Source organism: Oryctolagus cuniculus, chromosome 1 (genome assembly GCF_051225735.1).
Source record: "Oryctolagus cuniculus isolate XC-2025 breed Fujian yellow rabbit chromosome 1, ASM5122573v1, whole genome shotgun sequence".
NCBI classification, from domain to species: Eukaryota; Metazoa; Chordata; class Mammalia; order Lagomorpha; family Leporidae; genus Oryctolagus; species Oryctolagus cuniculus.
Window position 1 is genome coordinate 205096399 of NC_142867.1, and position 25537 is coordinate 205121935.

Below are 25537 nucleotides of genomic sequence, written 5' to 3' on the forward strand. Positions count from 1 at the left end.
ACTTTGAAGTAAATAAATTAATCTTTAAAAACAAAAAGTTAAAACATGTACCTACCACATGACCCAGTCATTCCATTCTTAGATATTTATCCAAGGAAAATGAAAGTGTATGTCCACACAAAGATTTGTTCACAGAGGTTCACAGTGACTTTATTTGTAATACCCTCAAACTGGAAAGCGAATTGTGGTATATCCATACAGTGGAGTACTACTCAGCAGTAGCCATAAAAAAGAACAAACTATTGATATAGCAACTTGCGTAAATCTCAAAATAATTATACTGATTGCAAAAGCTCAATAACAAAGAATGTATACTGTATGATTCCATTTATGTAAAATTCTAGGAAATGCAAACTAATGTCTCATAACAGCAGATAATGTGGTTGCCCCAGGACAAAGGGCAGAGATCAACTAACCATAAAGGACAATGAGGGGGTCTGGCACTGTGGAGTAGCAGGTAAAGCTGCTGCCTGCAATGCCAGCATCCCATATGGGTGCCAGTTGGAAACCCAGCTGCTCCACTTCAGATCCAGCTCTCTACTATGGCCTGGGAAAGCAGTAGAAGGTGGTCCAAGTCCTTGGGCCCCAGCACCCATGTGGGAGACCCAGAAGAAGCTCCTGGCTCCTGGCTTCAGATCAGCTTAGCTCAGCTGTTGCAGCCATTTGGGGAGTGAACCAGCAGATAGAAGACCTCTCTCTCTCTCTCTCTCTCTCTCTCTCTCTCTTTTTACCTCTTCCTCTTTGTAACTCTGCCTTTCAAATAAATAATTAAATAAATCTCTCTCTCTCTTTTTTTATTAAAAGGACAATCAGGAATCCTTTTGGGATCAGTGTCTTGATTTTGGTGATGGATTCATATATATATATATATCAAATGTCATCACATTTACACTTCATACAAGTTTAGTTTGTCAATGATATCTCATGAAACTGGGGGAAAAAGGCAAAAAAAAAAAAAAAACCACTGAAATTATTCTACATGCAGTGTTTTCCCTTTAATATTCTCTTACCACTGTTTGCATGATGAGACACTTCTCCACTGGGGAAAAAAAGGTTTATTTATTTATTTGAAAGAGTTAGAGAGAGAAAAAGAGATAGAGATAGAGATAGATAGAGAGAGAGAGAGAGAGAGAGAATCTTCCATCTGCTAGTTCACTCCCCAGATGGCTGTAATGGCCAGGGCTCAAACAGGCTGAAGCCAGGAGACAAGAGCTTCATCCAGGTCTCCCAGATAAGTGGCAGGGGCCCAAACACTTGGACCATCTTTGGCTACTTTTCCTAAGCCATAGCAGGGCACTGGATTGGAAGTGGAGCAGCAAGGACATAGACCAGTGCCCATAAGGGATGCTGGCATCGCAGGTGATGGCTTTACTTGCCATGCCACAGTGCCTGCCCTGAGAAGCTTCTCCTTTGAGAACAGTGTGCAGGGAACGTTGGTCAGAACAGGGGCATTCGGGTCGGAGCTTGTAGATTCCTCTCTGCGCCTCAGCAGCTGCGCCGCTCTGGTAAATCTAATGTGTCATTCCCCCTCACTTGGCTCTCTTATAGCAGGGACATACTAATAGAGCAACCTTAAAGAGGTATTTCAAGATGAAATTAGATGGAAGTCTGGAATTCCATGAGCAGTAGCCATTATTATGGATGGATACATTTTATTGCACAAAGGTACTTCTGGAAGTTTGTGGAGAATGGAATTAAAGTTTATTTTGGTGCAAATGTTTTTTGAAATCCATGCATACAAAGAACCTTCAAAAAAGGTCATGAAAAATGGATTCAATGAAAAAAATGCATAGCTTCAGTTTTTTGTACCAAAGAAAACTTATCTGTTAATTCCATTTTTCTAGACTCTTTGAAGTACCCTTACATGTCGTTAAGAACCTATATTTTTTTTATGAAACTGACACACATTTGCTGAGAACTTTCTCAGCTTGATTTTAATTCTTGCTGATTCTCAACCAGTTACCGAGAGTAAAGTAACCCACAAAGAAAGTAGAATCTGCCTAAAAATATAGATAATACAAAATCACCTCCAGACACCTATTTACCTCCTCCACCGCTTGTATGCACTAAGCTGGCAGCATAGGTCTAAGTGTGTTCAGCTGCTCTAAGAGGAAATCAGGATAATGCAGTGAATGTGTGTCAGGGTAATGTGAGAACTGCGAGATGGGCGATAAAGAAGTACCTGGGAGAGTGTGAACTTTGGATTTGATGCGTCTGATTTCAAATTTGAACTCAGCCACTTATTATTTATATGCGAAGCTCTGGACAGATTTATTAAACTTCTGTGAACCTGAGTTAATCCAAGTATAAACTGTAGTTAACAGGACACATGTAAAAAACTAGTATTGAGAAGAAATAGTAGTATTAATACTAGATATACTTTCTAGGATAAATAAATGTGTAATGCCTCCTCTCTTTTTTATTCTGGATAAGGCCAACTTAATGATGAAGAAACATGTGATAACCCTGACTCTAATATTATTTTTAGAAATTATGCATGTTTTAAAAATTACCTATGATAATGCCCTAGTAAGCTGATTCTAGAATAATTATGTTTGTGTGTATGTGTGTGTGTGTGTGTGTGAAGTGAGATTACCTCCCATTAATAATTATTTTAAGAGGAGAATTCTTGCCACATTTGAAAATTTCTAAATGCAGGAGGGGGTGAAAGCAATTTTTTTTGTTTAAAAGTAGTGAAAGCAGGTTTCCAAAACTAAACCCCTAATTCCTAAGCAATCCCAAATTCCTTGGTCCCAGCTGTGTCTATTGTGGGGCGATCAGGTTAAAGGGGCCAACTGGGGCAGGAAGCAGGCCAGAGGGAGTCCAAACACGGAGGACTCTTCCAAGGAGGAGTGTCCTGGGCCAGCTCTGAGGCCACTCTTTCAGACAGCAGCAGCAGCAGCAGCAGCAGCAGCTCAGACGTGTCAGGTTTGCCAGAACTTGCATTTTTTTGATTTTTTTCTAAAGATTTATTTATTTATTTGAAAGGCAGAGTTACAGAGAGGTAGAAAGGGGGAGGGGTGGTGAGAGAGAAAGAGAAAAAATGTCTTCCCTCTGCTGGTTCACTCCCCAAAGGGCTGCAACGGCCAGAACTGGGCCAAAGCCGTTATCCAAAACTGGGTAACAGCCCAGCCATTCTTCAGTAGGTGAAGGATAAACAATAGTACACCTAGACAATGGAATGTTATTCAACTAAAAAGAAATGAGCTTTCAAGCCTTGGCTAGACTTGGAGAAAAGCTTAAATGTGTATTACTAAGTGGTAAAAGCCACCTCGAAAAAGCTATATATCATATGATTGCAACTCCATGACATTAGGAAGAGGTAAAACTATCAACACAGTAAGATCAGTGGATGCCAGGAGTTAGGGGCAGGGGAAGGGGTAAATAGGTGGAGCACAGAGGATTTTTAGGGCACTGGAAATGCTCTGCATGACACTATATGATGAACACATGTCATTGTCTATCTAAACCCCTGTAATGTGCATCTCTCAGAGTGAGCCCTAATATAAACTGTGGACTTTGGGTGACTATCAGTGTAGGTCATCAATTGTACAAATACAACACACTGGTGGAGCATATTGATCATGGGGGAGGAGATTCAAGGAAGGAAAGCATGGGCTATATTGCAAGTCTCTACCTTCCAGTTTCTCTGTGAAGTTAAAGTTGTGTTTGTTTTTTTTTTTTAAATCAAGTCTTTTTTTTTTTTTTTTTTTTTTTTGACAGGCAGAGTTAGATAGTGAGAGACAGAGGAAGGTCTTCCTTTTGCCATTGGTTCACCCCCTAAGTGGCCGCTACGGCCAGCACACTGTGCCGATCTGGAGCCAGGTACTTCCTCCTGGTCTCCCATGCGGGTGCAGGGCCCAAGGACTTGGGACATCCTCCACTGGACTCCCGGGCCACAGCAGAGAGCTGGACTGGAAGAGGAGCAACTGGGACAGAATCTGGCGTGCCGGCGCTGCAGGCAGAGGATTAGCCAAGTGAGCTGTGACGCCAGCCTGAAAAATCAAGTCTTAAGAAGAAGGGGAAGAAAAAAAGAATGTACTTGGGTATTCTAGTACTTAGGTGGGTTTTATGGTCCCTTCTCTTCAGTCTCTGGAACTTTCCTGTGTCTTGAATGATTAAGCAGGGTTGATGGTTTGTGTTCTCTCATGTTGAATTTGGCCACCAGTTAGATTCAATCATGCTACAAAACTGTTCAGCTGAACTAGTGTTTAATGCTGATAGAAATCCCTAGGGAACCATGCTCCAATCAGGAAACTTCCAGAAAGACGAGCTTGAGTAACAGTCCTAAGAATAACATGAATTCTTTGTTTTTTCCAATATAGAATTTCCCCTGTCATTACCCACTTTGATCCACTCCTGAACTCTTTACTGCACATGGTTGTCCCTTTCTATCACACAAGCTTTTGAAATCTATCCTCTAATATAATTTTCCTTTTAATAAGTGTAGTGTTCAATTGCTGGGGAGAACATAGATTTAATTATTTCCCTCTGATTTTCATGGCCATTATAAAAGAAAATTTGCTGTAATTAAATCATCTAAGCACTATAATTTATCATAATATGAGACAGCAGGAAAACAAACAGGTTGATTTTGGCCTCCAGTATCAGATGGATCTAAAATTGAATCCTCAATTTGCCATCTAAAGCATTTTGTCATTGGATAAATTATTTAGCTCAAGATCCAATTACTTTATGTGTAAAAAAAGGAATAAGAGTTGTATCTAAAATGAATATTTAGAGGACTAGTTTTAGGCTTTTGAAGACTAAAGGATGTGACATATGCAAATGCTTAGTGTAGTGCCTGCTCGGAGTGAGCACTAAATAAAGAGTAAACAGCACTGTTGTTCAATGCTGTCAGTTTGAAAAATATGAAAGTTCCAGGCTGAAGAAGGATGACTTTATTGTGTGACTCTTGAATTTAGCCATGTAGGGAAAAGGAACTAGAGCAAAGTTAACCCAGATTCTGAATTTTAAAAATCTGGGTTCGAGCCCCAGCTCCCGTATTACTACTTTGTGAGTTTTGGGCAAGATGTTTAACATTCCTGTGCTTCGTTTTCCCCGTCCACAAAACGGCATCAATGATACCTGTTTGGTAGTTGTGAAAATGAAGTGAGATACAGATAAGACACTCGGACACTGGAAACTTAGAGCTCGCCCACTAAAAGCATTCAGATATTTGAATTCCTAATATTCAAGGACAGTCAAGGAAACCATAGGTGAGGAATAGCTAACTCAAGTTTAGGCTTGGGGTTCTAGGAAATGTGTCTGAGTTTCTTTCTATAGAAAGATGAAGTTGGAATCTACTAATAGTTTTCTACTGGTCCTCAAACCCAATTGTCTACATCTCTGTGTATTAAGCTTCAATGACTGCTTGTTTATGCACCATAGAGAATATGAAGAGTTAAAGAATCTTCGGGGCCAGTGCCTTGGCGCAGTAGGTTAATCCTCCACCTGCAGCGCCGGCATCCCATATGGGCACCGGTTCTAGTCCTGGTTGCTCCTCTTCCAATCCAGCTCTCTGCTGTGGCCTGGGAAAGTAGTAGAAGATAGCCCAAGTCCTTGGGCCCCTGCACCCACGTGGGAGACCTGGAAGAAGCTCCTGGCTCCTGGCTTTGGATTGGCGCAGCCATTTGGGGAGTGAACCAATGGAAGACCTATGTATTAATTCTCTTTCCAGTTAGAGTCAAGCCATAAATTAATTTTCTTTCCAGTTAAAGAGACAAGCCAAAGTCATAAAAAATAATTTGAGGACAAAGTAAGATAATGCAGTCCAAGTGCTAAGTGATATGTTGTCTGTAAGAAGAGAAGATTGAGAGATCCATTTCAATTGACCAGAGCAGCTAGGAATGACTTGTGGACAGCTTGGTAAATGACTAAGAGTTTGGGAGGCAGTAGGAAAGGATTCTCAGAACAGTGAGAGCACATGGGAGGTGGTGGGGCTGTACCACTTATGAATGGAAGCAGCAGCTCCCTGATAAACCCTGGGATTCCTCAGAGTATCTGTGGGCAAAAAGTGAGAACTAAGGCTGGGTACAGCACAGAAGGGAACAAAGGACCCAGAAAGAGTGACATGTGAGGCTCAACTCCCACCTTTTCTCATTTGAATTTAGGAACTGCTCCACCAGGTGGCCCACACTGATGAGTGCCAGAGCTGGTATTAGGCCCACCTTATCAGCCCTGCTCCCCTGCCTAGTGGACTTGCAACTGCATCACCATGTGGAATCAGAACAAAAAACATAGACGGGGTAAATTCTACCCCCATAGTGGTGTTTCTGGTTCTGTGTTGTTGCCTTTCTGTTTTCTATCTGCATTTCCTAAAGTGAAAAAAGCAAATGTTAGTTTATAACCACTCCCTTCCTCCCTCAAAAAAAGCCTTCATCAGCCCTCATGTGGGAACACCCAGTCCTAAACAGGCCATTTCATTGTTGGGAGTGCTGGCTTAGAACCAAGCTCTGATTCCCAGGGCGAAGAGCGTGCCACTGTACCACACCACCTGCGCTAACTGACCATGATTTCACACTCCTCTCTAAAGGGCTTCCTTGTTTCCATGCCTGCCAGGCTGACCCACTCAGTTTTAATTCTTTCCCCTCCAGAGTGTTTCTTTTTCTCACATTTTTACCAACTAGCTCAAGATAAATGAAACATTATCATGTTCTACTTAGGAGAAGCTTCCAGGCTCAAACTGCCTGTCACTCCTAAAGGTCTGATGTGGAGTTGATATTCTGGCAGGTGTGTTCCTGAATCGTGTAGGTCATCAGAGTAGAAAGATGTCTCTCCCTCTACTGAGTCACCTCTGACCAGAGGGCTGCAGGGTCTGCTGCCCAGGGAGTCCTCTCTTGATAAAGCTGGAGACGGACATCCTCTGGGGAGCCCTGTTTGTCATTCCATTCTTGTGCTGGTATTTTCATCTTTACACTTTCCAGTTTCCCCTCCTGCCCCGACTGCTCCACAGATACTCAATGAGAAAAGGAGCAGTGGGGGAGGCAGGTAAGTCTTTTACTTTAGCACAGCCAAGGGTTATCTTAGTTTTTGTTCTGGGAGGAAGAGGCAGGGCAAGAACTCAGCAGACAAAATACAAAAGCAGGTAGTAGATGCTGTTAAATGTTTCAGGAATTTAGGCAAGCCTTCCCTGTCTCTTTGTCTCTCTCTCTCTCTCTCCCACACCGAGTGTATATGTGTTTCCCCAATGAGCTTTAGTTCCTCTCTCTCTCTCTCTCTCTCTCTCTCTCTCTCTCTCTGTGTATGTGTGTGTGTGTGTGTGTGTGTTTCCCCAATCAGTTTTAATTCCTCTCCTTTACCACTGAGTGGGTGTAAATTACTTCAGAGTTCTTTCCTCACCCTCTCTTCCTCCTCCTCCTCCTTTTGCTTCCATTTCCCTTCAGAGCCCTTAGTGGGAGGTGAATTAGAATTAGTGGGGAATAATTATCTCATCTTCTCTTGCACCATTTATCACCGGCCCCCTTTTCTCTGCAAGCTGAGATATTGTTAGCATGTTGGAATTGTTGCAGAGTACCCTGAAGAAACATAATGTTCCCATGAACGGCTTTGCTGTCAGCTGTAGAGTTGGGAAAATAAATGCATGCGTGTTCATCAGAGCAGACTTGTTTCACTGGATATGGAGAATAATGAATTGGAGAACAGAATAAAAAACTCTGGGGTTCTTCTTTGCTGGTTCTGTCTTATGCCAGTCAACATGTGACTTGCCTGACAGTGACCTCTTCTCCTGCAACTTTAAGCTGCTTTTATCTCCCTGGTGAAGCTTCTGATTTCACTGCCTTTCCTTACTTGGTTGCTTTGGAATCTTGCACTCAAATCCCTTCTTCCCAATTCATTTTTTTTTTTTTTTTGGCAACAAAGTAAATGTGTGCTTTTTGTTTTTAAAGAATTGTATTTGTCCTTTTGTTTGCCTCTAAGAACTTTATGTACTTGAATGTATGAAAGATGTTGAATTATAAGAAGTCTTAGTTGCACAATGAAAGCTTGAACGTGATTCCTCAGCATCAGCATCCGGCTTTTGGCGGTCAACATGGTCTTCTCACTGAGCCCATTCCTTTAGCTCTTAAGAGCAATCAGACAACTTTGGCAGCCTGGGGGGCCAGATCTGAATAAGATGCTCTGCACATTGGGCTTGGTAAATACAGGGAGAGGTGTGTGTTCATTGGAACCACTGTCAGGTGAGAAGGAAAGTGAAGGAGAAGTAAAAAGTGTGGATACCAGAAGGGATAAAATGTTGGAGGAACAATAAGTCACTGGGGACAGAAGTAGATCGAAGAAAGCAAAATGAAAGAATACAACATATAATCATGGACACTGCTAGACCATACTCGGCCTTTGGGCAAATTATAAAAAAAAGACTCCTGTTTCTCTGGATAGAGCCAGTCTTGGGCTGGGGCACACAGCGTGGTAAGTAGAGTTGGCTCGGATTTTTTGCCTCTTGGATGCCCCTCTGCAGTCATAGTCTTCATGCCATACATGGCAGTCATGGGGGTTCTGATCAACAAAATACCTGAAAGAGCAGTGGTACAATTTTTAATATGGGTAACTTCTAGAAAATTACTGGAGGCTTAAATTCCAGAAGAGAAAAGTTTCTGCCTCTGAAATAGTCACAGCATTCCTTCCTATAGTGTGCTAAGAGTTTACAATGTTCCTGAATGTACATACCTCATTCAGTGCTCCAAATATCCTTGAGTGCACAGCTACCATCACAGTGTACATGAACAGATTGAAGAAATCAAGTTACTCACAGGTGGTACGTGGTATCAAATAAGTGGCAGGATTAGGATTGAAATCCAGATCCCCTGACTGTAAATCACAAGCTTTCTTGCTGCACATGGCCACCCACAGCCCAGAGGTAGAATAAATTAGACTGTATGTGTGAATTATCACTACCACCCTCATGCATATGCATAATTAGGTTATGAATATGCAGACATTAAGACAACTCTGTCATCTTGTCCATGACCAGTATAACTGGTGTCATGAAAGGATATCAATCAATGCCTATCAGGGTTCCTGCGACTGATATTTCTTGGTGACATGAATTCCTCTGCCTCAATTTCCTTATTTGTAAACAGAGGCTAGTATTCCTACCTTTGAACATGCCGGGTTGTTAAAATTCATAATTGCTTTTCTGAATGTTAAAATCCACAGTAAGAGGCTCTGTTTCATTCACTGTTGTCTCCCCAAAGCCTCGAGCAGCACCTGGCACAAACAGGTCGTGAATGTAAAGAATTAATGAATGCGAATGTTCTCTACATGCTGAATGCTGGGCTAAATGCTTTACAAACATTTCACTCGTTCCTCATCACAAAATTCTGGTTTCCTGTGACAACTTCCATTTTGCAAATGAGGAAATCCAGGAACAGAGTGAAGTAACTAAGCAGAGGTCACCTGTCTAGTGCAAGGCAGGTCTGGAATTCAGATGCAAGATTGTCTGGTCATAAAGCATATGCCATCGCTACTGAGATTGCTGTAAGTATTAAAAGTGGATACTGGGCCTAGCACAGTGTGTAATGCAGATATGCTCAAATGAGCATTTCTCTTCCAACCTAAACCCCAAAATCATTTGGTTTAAATATTTCTGGCATAAACAAATATCAGAAATTTTACTTGGTAAAGAACCGTAGACCTAATGTCTAAAGACTGAGTAATGATGATTTCTCTTCATGATTTTGATGATGACTTCTTGGGGTACCAAGTAATGACTTTTTCTCCTTTGAGCACAAACTCCTCATTAGCTCTGGCAATGCAGCCTCTCACAGGTCTCATAGCATGGGAGACAATGATACTGGCTTGTTTCCAAGGATGTAGAGGAGCAGCCAAAAGTGACTAACATCCCATATGGTGGAGAACGTAGTTCTCTGTCTTTATAATATTATTCATCCCAAGAGGCCACATGGCAAAACAATGCTGCACTTGGTACAGCTTTTAAAAATCTGTTTGTTATGAAATAATCTATTTCTTCACCTTTTAGAAATAGGATAAAATAAAGCTGAGAAAACTAAGTAATTATAATAAATTTAATGATTCTAATATGGAAAAAACAACTGTGTACCAGCAATATTACAGGTACACAGAAGTCACTACAGTTCGTAAAGAGTCAGTTTCAGTCCTAACAAATCCCATCCATAGAGAGATCTGGAGGGAAAATATGAACTTGGAAATAGAAATATGTGGGTTCAAATTCTAGTTTTGTGGGTTTGTGCGTGTGTGTGTGTTTCGCTTTTGGCTAGGGGAAAGCATTATGGCTTATGGCAGTTAAGAGACAGTGAGAAGGTCTAGTTCACCAAAAGACACTATTTTAGTTTCATCGTCCTGGGAAGATACACTGCACTTGGGCCATTATCTGCCATTTGAAGGTGTTGATTCCTGCTTCTTGAGTACTTAGTTAGCACTTAAGGGATGTAACAGATCAGCACAATGAGCAAAGTACCTGCTGCTCATGATGACTCTGAAGATGGGTCCTTTCTGTATTCAGGGTTGGTGGAGTCATGAGATAAGATACTGAGGGTGACTGAAAAGAGGGTGAAAGAGTTACCATGTTGCACTCGAACTGGGAGTGCCATCATTATGTTAGCATTTGTAGACTTGAAGGTATAAAACAAAACTTCTATACATCTTCATTACCAAAGGAGTGACTATTGTTTTTAGAAGTGAATAAATTGTTTATTTTGGGTAGATTTGGGTCTACAGCAAAACCTGAGCAGAAAGTACAGAGTTCCTATATACCCTCTGATCCCTGACCCAGTCACCCTAAAATGGTGCATTAGAAGTAAAAGATGTATGTGGGTCCAGTGCCAAGGGCTGAAGGCCTACAATCTGGATCCTCACTCTGTGCCTCAACTCCCACCTGAGCAAGGGGGATGAACATCTGCCACACATCTGCCATTTGATCGAATTAATGAACCAAAGCTTGTGAATCTACAGTCTCCTCAAATGAGGGGAACAATGTAAGTCAGAGAAGGAAAGGTGTCACTGCCCATCTACTCAACCTCCCCCCCCCCCCCCACTGCTGGACTAAGGCTTTAAATTTTCTCAGAAAAGTTAGTTTTGAAAAATGGATTTGGTTTTTCCTGGATAAATGGAAAACAGTTAATTAAGTAGAGAAAATAGATCTTTCAAATGGACTGAAGCTAATTTCAAGTTTGATCTACTCAGAAGGTATTTGTTGAGCTACTCCATACCAGGATCTGGTTGTTACTGCAAATGACAGATGGATGCTTGAAAAGATGGTGAGAATGAAACAGCATTGAAACCGTCAGGGTGGAAATTGGTATATGTATGTTTTTGTATTTTTATATGCATTGGCAAGTGTCTAAAAGGCAGAAAAGGGTACCTCATGTATTCACAGAGCAACCTCTTTCCCCAGGGATATACTCACATTCAAATAGCTCCCTGATATCTCATCTGTTATAAAAGGACAAATGTTCCTCCTAGAAGGTACAGGTGAGCCTTTGGTCTTGTGGTTAAGACATCTGTGTCCCACATCAGAGTGCCTGGGTTCAATTCACAGCTTTGCTGCTGATTCTAGCTTCCTGTCACTGTGGACCCAAGAGGCAGCAGTGATGGCTCAAGTATTGGGTTCCTGCTGCCCACATGCAAGACCTCGATTAAGTTCCTGTATCTCCACTTTGGTCATCTCCATCCTTTCACTATGATAATTTAGGGAGTGAATCAGCAGATAGGAGCTCTGTCTCTCAAAAAAGAAGAGGGGGAGGGAGAGGTAGAGGAGGAAGAAAAATATGGCAGCTACCTAATTACACATTGTAACCTAACATAACAGAAGAAACCAACAAAATTGTTTTGCCTTAGAAATTGTGGGAGTGGGGGTTGCATTTGGTTCAATGGTTATGATACCAGTTGGGATGCCCACATCCCATACCAGAGTGCCTTGGTTTAATTTCTGCTTCTGCTTCAGATGCAGCTTCTTGCTAACGCACATGAGGAGACAACAGATGATGTCTCAAGTAGTTGGGTCCCTGACACCCATGTAGGAGACTTCCTGGATGGAGTTCCTGGCTCCTGGTTTCAGTCTGGTCCATCCAGCCTTGGCTGTTGCAGGCATTTGGGAAGTGAACTAGCAGATGGATGATCTCTGTCTTGCCGTGTCCCTCCACATTTCAAATAAAAATATATAAAAGTTAAAAGAACTAGTGCTGGAGAATGTGGATACAAAGACAGCAATCAACTATGTACAGTATAGCTTGGCCAGTGTGTTGTGAGGAGGATTGTTTTGGTAGAGTGTATGTAATAAGACTTTCTGAACTGTCACACTTTGATATGGATGTATTCTGTCTAACCAAATAGGAAGAGTTGCACGGTGCTAGGATGTCAGACTAAAACAAGCAGCAAGATCAAGTAAGGCACATGTGATAAACGTAGAGAATGTTTCCATGAGATGGGTGATCTCAAGTTCTGTCAGTAGGTACCAATCTCCTTAGAGGAGTCAGGATGATGACAAGAGGCAGGAATGTCATGAGAAAAGGACCCAAATATAGAAGTTTTCATCTGGAGGAAAATGACACTTCTGCATGATTTATCCTTGTAGGAGTGACATGTTCATTTAGTAAGAATCCCTTGAGTAGGAAATAAGCATTAATTACTAACTATAAAGGACAAGTCCTCCTGTTGTATGTTGTGGGACTAGATGGGTCTCCTAGGAGAAACTATGAGGACTTTGTCTAGCAGTAGGGAAGACTCTGGACTCATGTCATCTAATCATTTTAGAATCATAAATTCTTATGGACTATGAGGATTGATGCAACAGGAATAGTATAATTTATTGATCATCTAGGCTGTGTCAATCACTGGGGTAAGCATTTTGCATGAATTTCCTTATTTGATTCCTGCTGTTACCAGTGAAGTAGACATTGTTACCATCAATAGAGTATTAGGGAGATTAAGTACTGTACCAAAAATCACAATGCAAGTGGCAAATCTCACTACTTACTCTTCAGTGTAATTAAACTGAGGTCAAGTTTTTGTTTTTTAAGATTTTTTAAAAATATTTTATTATTTGAGAGACAGAGTTACAGAGAAGGAAAGACAGAGAAAGGACTTCCATGTGGGGAGCAACTGGGAGCAACTCGGACTAGACTAAGTTACTGGAATTAAGACTTATTCTATGCATCTGCTCTCCCACAATATGGCGCTGAGAAGGGAAACAGCTTCTACACAGCTGCCTCCAGTTCAACCAATAAACTGTAGGACCTACTCCTGATTGGAGGAGAGCAGCGTACTCGGCGTGTGGGTAGCAGAGTTGGGATTGGTGGAAGAGGACTATAAAGGAGGAGAGAGACGGCATGCACCAGGAACATCTAAGGGGAACACCTGTGCAGCCCCCGAGAGAGCCGGCCGGCGGTGTGCCGCTCCCCTGTGGAAGTGGGGAATGTGGCAGGGGGAACCGCCCTTCCACGGAGGTGGAAGGGTCGGTAGCCAACCTGGGAAGAACCAGCAGCAAACCCGGGGAGGGCCGAGCAGATGAAAGAACAGCGCAGGGTCCTGTGTCGTTCCTCCATGAAGAGGGGGAGCGACATAATGGTGCCGTGACTCGGATATGAAGCCTAGGCAGGGTTTAGTGTCGTTCCTCCATGAAGAGGGGGAGCGACACTTCCATCTGCTGTTCACTCTCCAAATGACCACAATGGCCAGAGCTAGGCAAATCTGAAGCTAGGAGCCAGGAGCTTCTCTGGGCCTTCCACTTGGGTGCAGGGGCTCAAGAACTTGGGCCTTCTTCTGCTTTCTCAGGCCATAAGTAGAGGGCTGGATCAGAAGAGGAACAGCTGGGACAAGAACCAGTGCCCATATGGGATGCCAGTGTTGCGGTGGAGGCTTAGCCTACTCACAGCAGTGGCCCCCAAAAAGATTTATTACTTATTTGGAGGGCAGAATTAGGGAGAGAGGGAGAAAGAGGTCTTCCATCCAGTGGTTTATTCCCCAAATGGCTGCAAAGGCTGGGGCTGAGCCAGACAGAAGACAGGAGCCTAGAACTCCATCTGAGTCTCCCATGTTGGTGGCAGGGACCCAAGCACTCAGACCATCTTCCACTGCTTTCCCAGTGCATTAGCAGGGAGCTAGATTGGAAGTAGGGCAGCCAAGACTTGAAACCGCTCTCATATGGGTTGCTGGATTAACCCACTGTGCCACAATGCTGACCCCAAAGCTCAAGTTCTTAAAAATAATTTTTTGTTTTTCTTAACACATAATGAGTAGGAGGATTCTATGTTCTACATGAATGAGCAAGTAAAAATGTGTATTTATTGACTAAAAATTAGAAAAGAATAATGATTTCATATTTGCTATACCTAGAATAAGACTAAGTAAAAACGGTAGATTTAAAGTTAGTTACCTAGAAATAGGATAGACTTGAGAAAGCTATGAATAAATATGTAAGTAACTGAAATTGTGAAATTGTACTGAGACATGTGGGGTACTTACAAAAGACTATGTAAAAATGGAATAAAAGCACAAGCTTATTTTGTGCAAAAAAATTTTTGATGGGAAATTTTTATATTAAAGGGGGAAAATGCCTAATGTGAAAACTGCATGGACTTCAAAAATTCTTTGGCAGTAAAGTAAGTCATGCTTTTGATTCCATTCTCCTACAACCTTTCTGAAATACCCTCATACCCAGATTTACCTGACTTTTGAACTTGTTCTGGAACCTTGTATTCCCATGCTTTCTGGAATTTTAGCTCTGTTAACTATCAAAGGATTCCCTACCCCAGATTAGTCCCATAGTTGACTTTCTCTATTTGTTGCCTAACAGTATAGAAAATGGAAAGAATAACCCTAATAACTGGCCTTATCGCTGCATGGTTATTCTTTCCAGTTGGAATCTGGGTCTCGGTGTCAGCAGTTCTACTCTCTGTTCACCATTGGCTATTCCAAACCTTTCTCAACAAGATGAAATGATCATTCCTCTCACTAGATGTGCTTCTTCCTTCACTAAGAGAATGTCTCATTAGAATTTATCTTGCAAATTGGTAAACTGAGATACAGAAAGTTCAGGTAACTTACCCATAGTGTCATTACTGAAAATGGCAGAACTGGGATTAATACTTTTTCAGTCTGAATGTAAACTTGACCTATTAACCACCATCCTGCACTGCCTCTTTCTGGTCATATATTCTGAATGAGCTAAACAGTGAATTCGTGGGTTAAAAAATCAGAACTTGAAATTTGGGATGCTCTTGGTCAGCTATGCCTGTACTTCTGAAGAAGCTAGGCTTGAACTCAAATGGGGGCTGACTTCACATGTCCTTGTTTGCACTTGGCTTTATTCTTCTTTGCTTTCCTCAGGGACCAGAGGAACTCCTACCCTCCTAGCAGAACTTGCTCTGTGTTCCACTATTCTCTTTGACCCAGCAGGCTGTGTGGCCAGAATAGCTGCCCCTCTACCTTTCCCCTACCTCAGATAGCTCTTTTCCCATATTTTCCATTTTAAATGGGGGCAGTCTCCTAGGTAACAATCCAGGAATAGCCCTAGAATTCTTCCTATTCTCCCCTAAGAATTTATTTCTTCAATGTGCCTTCTCATTTTCCATTGTTCCTGCCTTAATTCCTTCTTATAGTAGTTTTTTCTTTTTGTTTTGTCATTAAAGGCTCAGGGAAGAAAAGGACAGATGAGACCCTATCTTTAAGAAGTTCACATTGCAGTGAAAGGAGAGTGTAACCAAGGTATAATATGTGATAAATACTATTACCAGAATCAAGTACCCTTGGGAAAAATAAACCTGGGAGAGTAGGGGTATAGTAGGATGGCCTGATGGTAGTGAAGTAATCAGTGAGCTATGTGTTCATCAGTTAATCCTGAGACCAGAGATCTCAACTGAGTGATTATTTTTTCCTTCTGTAACTTGCCTACTTGAAAGAGACCTGGAGAATGTAGATGGGTGACTTTCTTCATTTTCTCATCATTTCTTATTTGGGTCACTGCAAAAGCCTGATCTGTGATCCCTTTACCTCTAGTTCTCACCTGTCTGTGAGTCCGTGTTGAGACTACATGGTCTTTGTAAAGCACATGTGGTATGTCTTATTGTGCTGACGAGAAATTTCTAATGCTCTGTTTGCATATAGCAGTGGCTCTCAAACTTTAGTTTATGAGACAGATTCATAGCCCCTTCTTCAGCATCCCTAACCTAGTTTCTTTTTCAAGTAATCTGGGACACTATTGTAGACTGACTCATGTCTCTCCTGTAATTCGTATGTTGAAGCCCTAACTCTCAATACCTCAGAATGTAACTGTATTTGGAGGTAGGGTCTTTAGAAGTAATTAAGTTAAAATAGGACATTTGGGGTGAACCATAACCCAACCCTGGATGTCTTTATAAAAAGAGGAGGTTAGGATACAAAGAGACACATACAAACTGAGAGACAACCATCTACAAGCCCAGGAAAGAGGCCTCAGAAAAAAACAAACACTGTGGCTCTCTTGACCTTAGATTCCTAGACTCTACAACTGTGAGAAAATAAATGTTTGTTCAAGCCACCCAGTGTGTGGTGTTTTATTGTAGTGGCACAAGCAAACTAATACAGATGGGGTGTGAGAATCTGTTTTCCTAAAAAGTTCTCAGTTGATGCTGATGATCCAGGGACCACATTTGAGAACTAGTGCCTTGAGGAACAATTTGTTACCTCTTGTTAAATCATAAACTAAGTGCCCCTATTTCCAATTTGCCCTCCGAGTCACTGATGGAAGGCAAAAAAAAAAAAAAAAAAAAAAAAAAAAAAAAATCATGGGTAGTTTTTTTTTTTTTTTTTTTTTTTTGTAGTATACATTTTCTATGAACTTTTCTAAAATCCCTCATGTATCTCTTACTTTGAGGATGTCCAGTGTATTCATCTCTGCACCCTAGCCATCAGCACAGGGCCAGGCACATACTTATAACAAGTTTTCAAATGTTTGCTCAATAAATGAGTGATTAGAGAGATTTTGGGAGGTCCCCTCAAAGCAGAGGCTTGAATGAAAGAGTAATGAAAATACCTGATAATATACCAATATCAAGCTTGACTGGACCTGAGCCAATGGGGTAGACAGAATAGAGTCCCCAGAAGACCCCACCAACTACTAGCCAGTCCATATTAAGAGAAGATATCTATAACTATGCAGAAAAGATGGAGACAATGTTTCAAAATCCTACCCTTCTGTTGAATTGCCTGGTTATTTTGGAAACCAGGAAAGCTTCATCATTGAAGATACAGCTGAGCAAAATGGCTGAACAGATTCCATGCATGAAACAGGTTCCATTTTTTCACGTGGAAAGAATTTCCTTACTCTCTGCGGAGACTCAAGTAGCAATTAGCAGAATGCTCCCCCTGCTCCCCCCCCCAGCAGAGACTGTTGCTGTGTTAGCAGACCATATCAGTGGGAAAGTCCTGCCTCTAAGAAACTCAAGATGCCACCAGAAACATACTGCATTTACATGTGAAAGAGACAGCTGTACTTCACAAAGTGATATTGATATTTTGCAATTTCAAGCCTGGTTCTGATTGATTCTGCAAGGCATTAAGAAGTTTAAGCCATTTCTGTCTCTGATTTGTGTTGTTTAATAAAAAAAAAAAGACTAAGTTCTGTTAAGACCATGTTGTCAGGAAAATGTCATTTTTTCTGATGCAGTGGGGTCACAGCTCAACCACCTGATGACTTTGTAACTAAATAGTAGCTGCATGTGTGGGCTGAGATTGACTTCCATCCTCACCCCCACACAAGAGGTGCTGTGCTTGAAATCACCTATTAGGGGTGCATAGCTTCATGTGAATTTTACTCACATGTTTCTGTCTGTGGCTCAGAGCAGAGCATAGCGGTCTAGTATATTTCCAAAGTCTGCACATTTGTAGTCTCTAAAGGACCTCTTGTATTCATCCACAGTAAGGGCTTTCTGTGGGAATTAACACAGCTTTCTGTGTTCGGATGAGATTGAGAAAAGTGGTCATTTTGGGAACCATGAAGGTGCCTGTTTCTTTATGATCTAAAGGTAGGATATTTTGAATTGCATTGGATATTGAAAAGACCATGGGTATATTGGTACAAAATGCCTTTCTGAGTCCTTAGCTTCTTAAGAGGGAAGAGCAGAATAACAAAAGCATAGAAGAGACAGACTCTCACCAACTAAGAAGAATGGAAAGCAGGTTTTAGAAGGAGGAAAAGAGACCCAGAAACAGGACAAAGAGAAGGGAATTCCAGAGACAAAGGAGAGAGGATATCCATGAAGGAGGGAGAAGAGGTAGCTTAGGAATTGGAAGAGACTTTGTAGGAATCCAGCAGAGTGTAGCAAGTACATGGGGAATGTGTGTGATAGGCTCCAGGCACCCATTTGCCGATTGTTCATGTGTCTTGGGCTCTTTCGTATTGGTTTTACTCTTATTATCTTGTGACATCCCACAAGATCCCACTGCAATATTAATATAAAGGCTGGCTCAGTTAAGGTAAGTCACTTGCTGAATGTAACTCAGACTAGAAGAAATGGAATTTAAACTAACATTTTGACCCCAACGTCCATTTTTTTTAACTTTTTTTAAATTTTAAGTTATATAGTGACACTTTTGCCCCCTAACTTCCCTCTTGTCCATGTTCCAACCCTTGTTTCTCCTCCCTCTCACATTTCCACTCTTAATTTTTTTTTTTTTTTTGGACAGGCAGAGTGGACAGTGAGAGAGAGAGAGACAGAGAGAAAGGTCTTCCTTTTTGCCGTTGGTTCACCCTCCAATGGCCGCCGTGGCCGGCGCGCTGCGGCCGGCGCACCGCGCTGATCCGATGGCAGGAGCCAGGAGCCAGGTGCTTTTCCTGGTCTCCCATGGGGTGCAGGGCCCAAGCACCTGGGCCATCCTCCACTGCACTCCCTGGCCACAGCAGAGGGCTGGCCTGGAAGAGGGGCAACCGGGACAGAATCCGGCGCCCCGACCGGGACTAGAACCCGGTGTGCCGGCGCCGCTAGGCGGAGGATTAGCCTAGTGAGCCGCGGCGCCGGCGACATTTCCACTCTTAATTTTTACAAAGATCTATTTTCAGTTTACTTAATGTTCATGTAGTTAATCATACACTGAGTTCAACAAATAGTATGAAGAAAAAACAAAAAATCACTGTTCCTCAACAGAAGATACAATGGCTGTAAATAATCATTGAATCTCAAAATGTCTATTTCACTCCAATACATTGCATTTCAGGCACTCTATTAGTTAAGATCAGGGAAAATATGTAATCTCTATCTTTTTGCAACTGGCTTATTTCACTAAGTATAATGGTTTAAAGTTGCATCCATCTTGTGCAAAAGACAGGATTTCATTTAAGACAGGATTTCATTTTTTTTTTACAGCTTAGTAGTATTCCATTGTGTATAAATATACCATAATTTCTTTATCCAATCAACAGGTGATGGACATCTGGGTTGGTTTCATATCTTAGTTATTGTAAATTATGCTGCAATGAACATGAGGGTACAAATCACTCTTTCATATACTGACTTCTTTTGGTTTGAGTAAATTCCGATGAGTGGGATTGCTGGATCATATGGCAGGTAGGTGTATATTTAGATTTCTGGGCTATCTCCATACTATCTTCCACAGTGACTGCACCAGTCTACATTCCCACCAAGAGTGGACCAGGATACCTTTTTTCCCCCAAATCCTCTCCACCATGTGTCATTTGTTGATTTCAGTATGAGAGCCATTCTAACTGGAGTGAGATGAAACCTCACCATGGTTTTATGAATCACATTTCCCTGATGGCTAGTGATCCTGAGCATTTTCTCAGGTATCTTTAGGCTATTTGAATTTCTCTTAAAGTGCCATTTCAAATCCTTTGCCCATTTCTTAATAGGATTGTTCTGTTGTTGAATTTCTTCAGCTCTTTAGAGATTCTGAATGTTAACCCTTTATCAGTTGGGTAATTTGCAAGTATCTTCTCCCATTCAGTAGGTTGCCTGTCACTTTGCTAATTGTTTCTTTTGCAGTGCAGAAGCTTCTCAGCTTGATGTAATCCCATTTGTCAATTTGACTGCCTGTGCTTCTGGGGGTATTTTTCAAAACGTCTTTACCTATACTAGTGTCTTGCAGGATTTCCCCAGTGTTTGCTAGTAATTTGATGGTGTGAGGTTATAGATTTAGGTCTTTGATCCATTTAGAGTGGGTTTTGGGGTGAGGTGTAAAGTTTGGGCCTGGTTTCAAACTTGTACATGTGGAGATCCAGTTGCCCCAACACCATTTGTTAAAGAGACTGTCCTTGCTTCAGGGATTGATTTTTGGCTCCTTTGTCAATGATAACTTGGTTGTAGATGCATGGATTGATTTCTGGAGTTTCTGTTCTGTTCCATTGGTCTATACATCTGTACCAGCACCAGGCTGTTTTGATGATAACTTCCCTCTAATATGACTTGCAATCTAGTATTGTGATGCTTCCAGCTTTGTTTTTGTTGTATAAGATTGCTTTAGCTATTCAAGGTCTCTTGTATTTCCATATGAATTTTAGCATCATATTTTCTAATTCTGTGAAGGATATTCTTGCTTTTTTGATTGGGATCATATTGACTCTGTAAATTGCTTTTGGTAGTGTGGGTGTTTTGATGATGTTGATTCTTCCAATCCATGAAAATGGAAGACTTTTCCATTTTTTGATGTCTTTTTCTTTCTTTAGTCTTTTGTAATTTTCCTTGTAGAGATTTTTGACACCATTGGTTAAATTTATTCCAAGGTATTCAGTTCTTTTTGAAGTTAGTGCAAATGAAACTGATCTTAAAATTTCTTTCTTAGCCAGGACATTGTGTATACAAAGGCTATTGATTTTTCTGTGTTGATTTTTATATCCTGCCACTTTACCAATCTCTTCTATGAGTTCCAATAGTCTCTCAGTGGAATTTTTTGGATCCATTATATATCAAATTATGTCATCTGAAAATAGGGATACTTTAACTTCCTCCTTCTCAATTTGTATTCCCTTGATTTCTTTGTCTCGCCTAATGGCTCTAGCTAAAACTTCCAGGACTATATTAAATAGCAATGGTAAGAATGGTCATCCTTGTCTGGTTCCAGATCTTAGGAGGGATGCTTCTAGTTTTTTCCCCATTCAATAGGATGTTGGCCATGGGTTTGTTATAAAAAGTCTTGTTTTGAAGAATGTTCCTTCTATATCCAATTTTCTTAAGGTTTTCATCATGAAAAGATGTTATATTTTATCACATGCTTTCTCTGCATCTATTCAGATAACCTTATGATTTTTGGTTTTTGCTAACGTGATGTATCACATTGATTTGTGAATATTGAATCACCCCTGCATATTAGGGATAAATCACACTTGGTTTGGGTGAATGGTCTTTCTGATGTTTTGTTGGATTTGATAGCTAATATTTTGTTGAGGATTTGTTATCTATGTTCATCAGAGACATTGGTCTGTAGTTCTCTTCCTCTGTATCTTTTTCTGGCTTAGGAATTAAGGTGATACAGGCTTCATAGAAGAGGTTTGGAAGGATTCTCTTTCAATTGTTTTGAATAGTTTGAAAGGAATCGGAATTAGTTCTTTAAATGTCTGGAATTCAGCAGTGAAGTCATCTGGTTCTGGGCTTGTCTTTTTTGGGAAAGTCTTTATCACTGACTCAATTTCTGTCTTGGTTATTATTCTGTTTAGGTTTTCCATGTCTTCAGGACTCAATTTTGGTAGATTGTTTGTATCTAGGAATCTATCCATTTCCTGTAGGTTCCCCAATTTTTTGGCATATGGCTCATTATAGTAATTTCTGTTGATTTCTTTTATTCCTGTGCTATCTGTTGTTACATTTCCTTTTTAATCTCTAATTTTATTGATTTGGGTCTTCTCATTTTTTTTTGTTAGTTGGGCCAATGGTGTATCAACTTAGTTTATTTTTTCAAAAAACTAGCTCTTCATTTCACTGATCTTTTGCATTGCTTTTTTGGTTTCAGTTTTGTTTTTTCTCTAATTTTAATTATTTCTTCCTACTAATTTTGGGTTTGATTTCCTACATGAAGAAATTGGAAAGGTATCAAATAAATGATCTCAAGGACCTAGAGAAACAACAACAAACCAAACTCAAAGTCCATTGTTGTGGTCAAATCCAAGGTGTTCTCTTTTTCCTCACTCAGAGTACTCTACAAAGCATGATCATGACTGAAGTTGGATTTGGGGGCCCTTCCTCCTGAGGATGATGTATAGAGAGGGTCTTCTTAGATGCAGTGAGCCTGGCATGTACCTGCCTCTCTGCTCCAGGTGGTCTGCATGGAGTGCAGGATGCCTAGGGTGTAGCTGTGAGGTGAATAAGGTCTCCCATACTCTCTTAGCAACTTGCTTCCCTTTTACTCTCATATAGTTACTGCTCTTGGACCTCGTTCTTGTTCTTAATCTCTACTCCTGTATTTCATTGGTTGTGGACTTTATTCTAGTTAGAAGAATTTCGGTGCTCCTGGTTGTTTCTTTGAAACCCTTCCCTGGGTTCGGTTGCCTCAGCAATGAAATGACTTTCATGCTCAACTCCTTAAAAACCCGTATAGAGTGAGGAAGCCGGAGCTCCCACACAACCAGACCTGAGATTTGGATTCTCCCTCCCCTTTGCATCATCCCTAATTTCCAGCTGTTTGCCAAACTGTTTTTGCCTCCATGAAATCAATCTCTAGCATTCTCTCCAGTTCCCTTTCCCTACTTGCATTGTGTCACGCCAAGCCCCTGCTGCCTGTTTCTAAGCCCTCATATTAGCTCTATAAAGAGCACCTTGCCTTTTATCCCTCAATAATTCATCCTAAATGTTTCCACTGGATTAATCTTTGCCAAACACTGTGTTGGTCTTGCTACAAGCTGATTGCATAGCAACTCACCAGCTACAGAATAAACTCCGACTTTTTGGTTTGGCCTTTATACATTGCACTTCATCCCAGAGACTCCTCTTTCCTTACTTTCTGAATCTTCTCTGTTAACATTCTGGATTCTAAGACATGTGCAGAACTGCTCTCACTTCTGTGCCTTTATTCTCACAACCCCCCCCCCCCCAACACACACTTGGAAATCATTTTCCTTTCATCCTCATTCCAGATCTACCTGTAACTCAAGTGGCAGATAAGAACAACAACATTTCAGTCACACTCTCCTTCTCTTCCTTCTGCCCCAAATGATTACTCCCACCACTAACGCCTACTACATTTTATTGAAAGCTCTTTTTTAAACATTTTAAAATTTCTATTAGAAATAGTTAAGTACTAATAAGTACTGGTACAATGTGTTCTTACTGGAGTTTTATTCACATAATTATGACCAATTGACACATTCTTCCTGTGTTTCCTCTATGCTTCCCAAATACTGGGAAAATGCCCTCATCAAAGGTATGGTTAAAAGAAGTAGTTACCATACAATACTATAGTTCATCTATCCAAAATTAAGTACATACACATACACACTTAAATATAACCAGGATTCAACAAATTTTTGTTGGATGGATACAAAGATGAGCAAATGAAAGTTCCTCAAGAGATCAGCCTTTAAAAGTCTTTGACTTTATAACCATTACCTTTTCATACACTTCCTGGGTTTATATGAGACAACTCTAGAATTCTGTAAGGCCACATAATCTTCTAGTTATCTGGGGATACCTCTGTTTGAACCAAGTGGTATTCTATTTAGGATCGATGCTGGCTACACCTTCCCCACAATGAGCCCCATACCTGACTTGTACTATAGGCTGCTAGAAAATGAGAGCAGTTTGAGTTGTTGGGAAATTCTTGAGTCACATGTTCTTTTTATCAGAATTTTCCACATATTGTTACATTATATTCCATATTTAATGTTGGTGGAAAGAAATTTTTAAATTATCCTTGCGTTTCATAAGTGGATATCCATAGCTTTTTTTTTAAGCTTTATAGAGTTTAAGAACTTCATCAGTACTATGTTAGGTGAAAAATTCAGTTGGTGAGGAGGTCTTTGAGTCAAGAAGATTCAACCAAAACTGTGGCAAGCTCCAATTTCATTGCTCCCTTTCTTTTTTCTTTTCTTTTTTTTTTTTCTTTTGATCAGCTCTTGTCCTGATGGTTGATGTACAATGTAATACTTTATCCATTTTAGTTTTTTTTTTTGTTCTAGCACCATTGGTTGAACTCTGTAATTAACACACAATTATTCTTAGGTGTTTAAATTTTAACTGAAAAGTGATCCCTGTTAGGAATTTGGAAAACATTATTCTGAGTGAAATAAGCCAATCCCAAAGAGACAAATACCACTTGTTCTCCTTGATAGGTGACAACTAACTGAGCACCAAAAAGGAAACCTGTTAAAGTGAAATGAACACTATGAGAAACGGTGACTTGATCAGCCCTCACCCTGACTGTTGATGAGCAGCTTAATATGTTATCCCTCTTAGTATTTTTGTTTGTTTGTTCTACTTCATACTTTTGGTTGAATACTATAATCAATACACAATTCTTCTTAAGTGCTGAAACTTAACTGAAAAGTGATCACTGTTAAATATAAGAGTGGGAATAAGAGAGGGAAGAGATGTGCAATTCGGGACATGCTCAAGCTGACTTACCTCAAACGGTAGAGTTAGAAACATACCAGGGGATTCCAATTCAATCCCATCAAGGTGGCATGTACCAATGCCATCTCACTAGTCCCAGTGATCAATTTCTGTTCACAATTGATCATAATGATAGGACTAAGAACCAAAGGGATCACATAAACAAGAATAGTGTCTGCAAATACTAGCTGATAGAATCAAAAAGGGAGAGAACGATCCAACATGGAAAGTGAGATACACAGCAGACCCATAGAATGGCAGATGTCCTAAACAGCACTCTGGCCTCAGAATGGTTTCCGCGAGTGAGATCCCAGTGGAAAGAATGGGTCATCAAAGAAGGAGGTACCTTTCTCTGAAGGGAGGAGAGAACTTCCACTTTGACCATGGCCTTGTCTAAATATGATCAGAGTCGGTGAACTCAGGGGGCTTCCATAGCCTTGGCAGCTCATGACAAGAGCCTAGGGTGATTACTGAGGCCATAAACAAGAGTGTCAATTTGTTAAGTCAACAACAGGAGTCACTGTGCACTTACTCCTCATGTAGGATCTTTGTCCTTAGTGTGCTGTACATTGAGATTTCGTGCTATAGCTAGTACTCAAACAGTATTTTTCACTTTATGTTTCTGTGTGGGAGCAAACTGTTGAAATCTTTACTTAATGTATGCTAAACTGATCTTCTGTATATAAAGAGAAACAAAAATGAATCTTGATGTGAATGGAAGGAGAGAGGGAGTGGGAAAGGGGAGGATTGCGGGTGGGAGGGACGTTATGGGGGGGGAAGCCATTGTAATCCATAAGCCGTACTTTGGAAATTTATATTCATTAAATAAAAGTTAAAAAAAAAAAGGGAGCAATGAAATTGGAGCTTGCCACAGTTTTGGTTGAATCTTCTTGACTCAAAGACCTCCTCACCAACTGAATTTTTAATTTTTTTTATTCTTAGGCACCTGACTCCAATTTTTAACACTCAAAAATCTGATCTGGTGTTCAGGAAAAACCTGTAAGTCACAGTTTGTCAGAGTCATGATCTTG

At 40.7% G+C, this 25537-nt stretch overlaps 1 protein-coding gene across 8 annotated transcripts in view; it reads left to right on the forward strand.

Moving 5' to 3' along the window:
- PLPPR1 (phospholipid phosphatase related 1) overlaps window positions 1-25537 on the forward strand; it is a 335427-nt gene that overhangs the window by 108231 nt on the left and 201659 nt on the right. For 2 of the 8 annotated variants that reach the window (XM_089301257.1, XM_089301280.1), the window contains exon 1: window positions 2778-2928. The exons of 2 other annotated variants lie outside the window; for them this stretch is intronic. The gene's annotated coding sequence lies outside the window, so the exon portion shown is untranslated. Of the gene's footprint in view, window positions 1-2777; window positions 2929-17846; window positions 17979-25448; window positions 25506-25537 lie in introns of those variants that run through there. 4 more of the 8 variants (XM_051856161.3, XM_089301291.1, XM_089301265.1 and 1 more) reach the window with 2 other exon arrangements.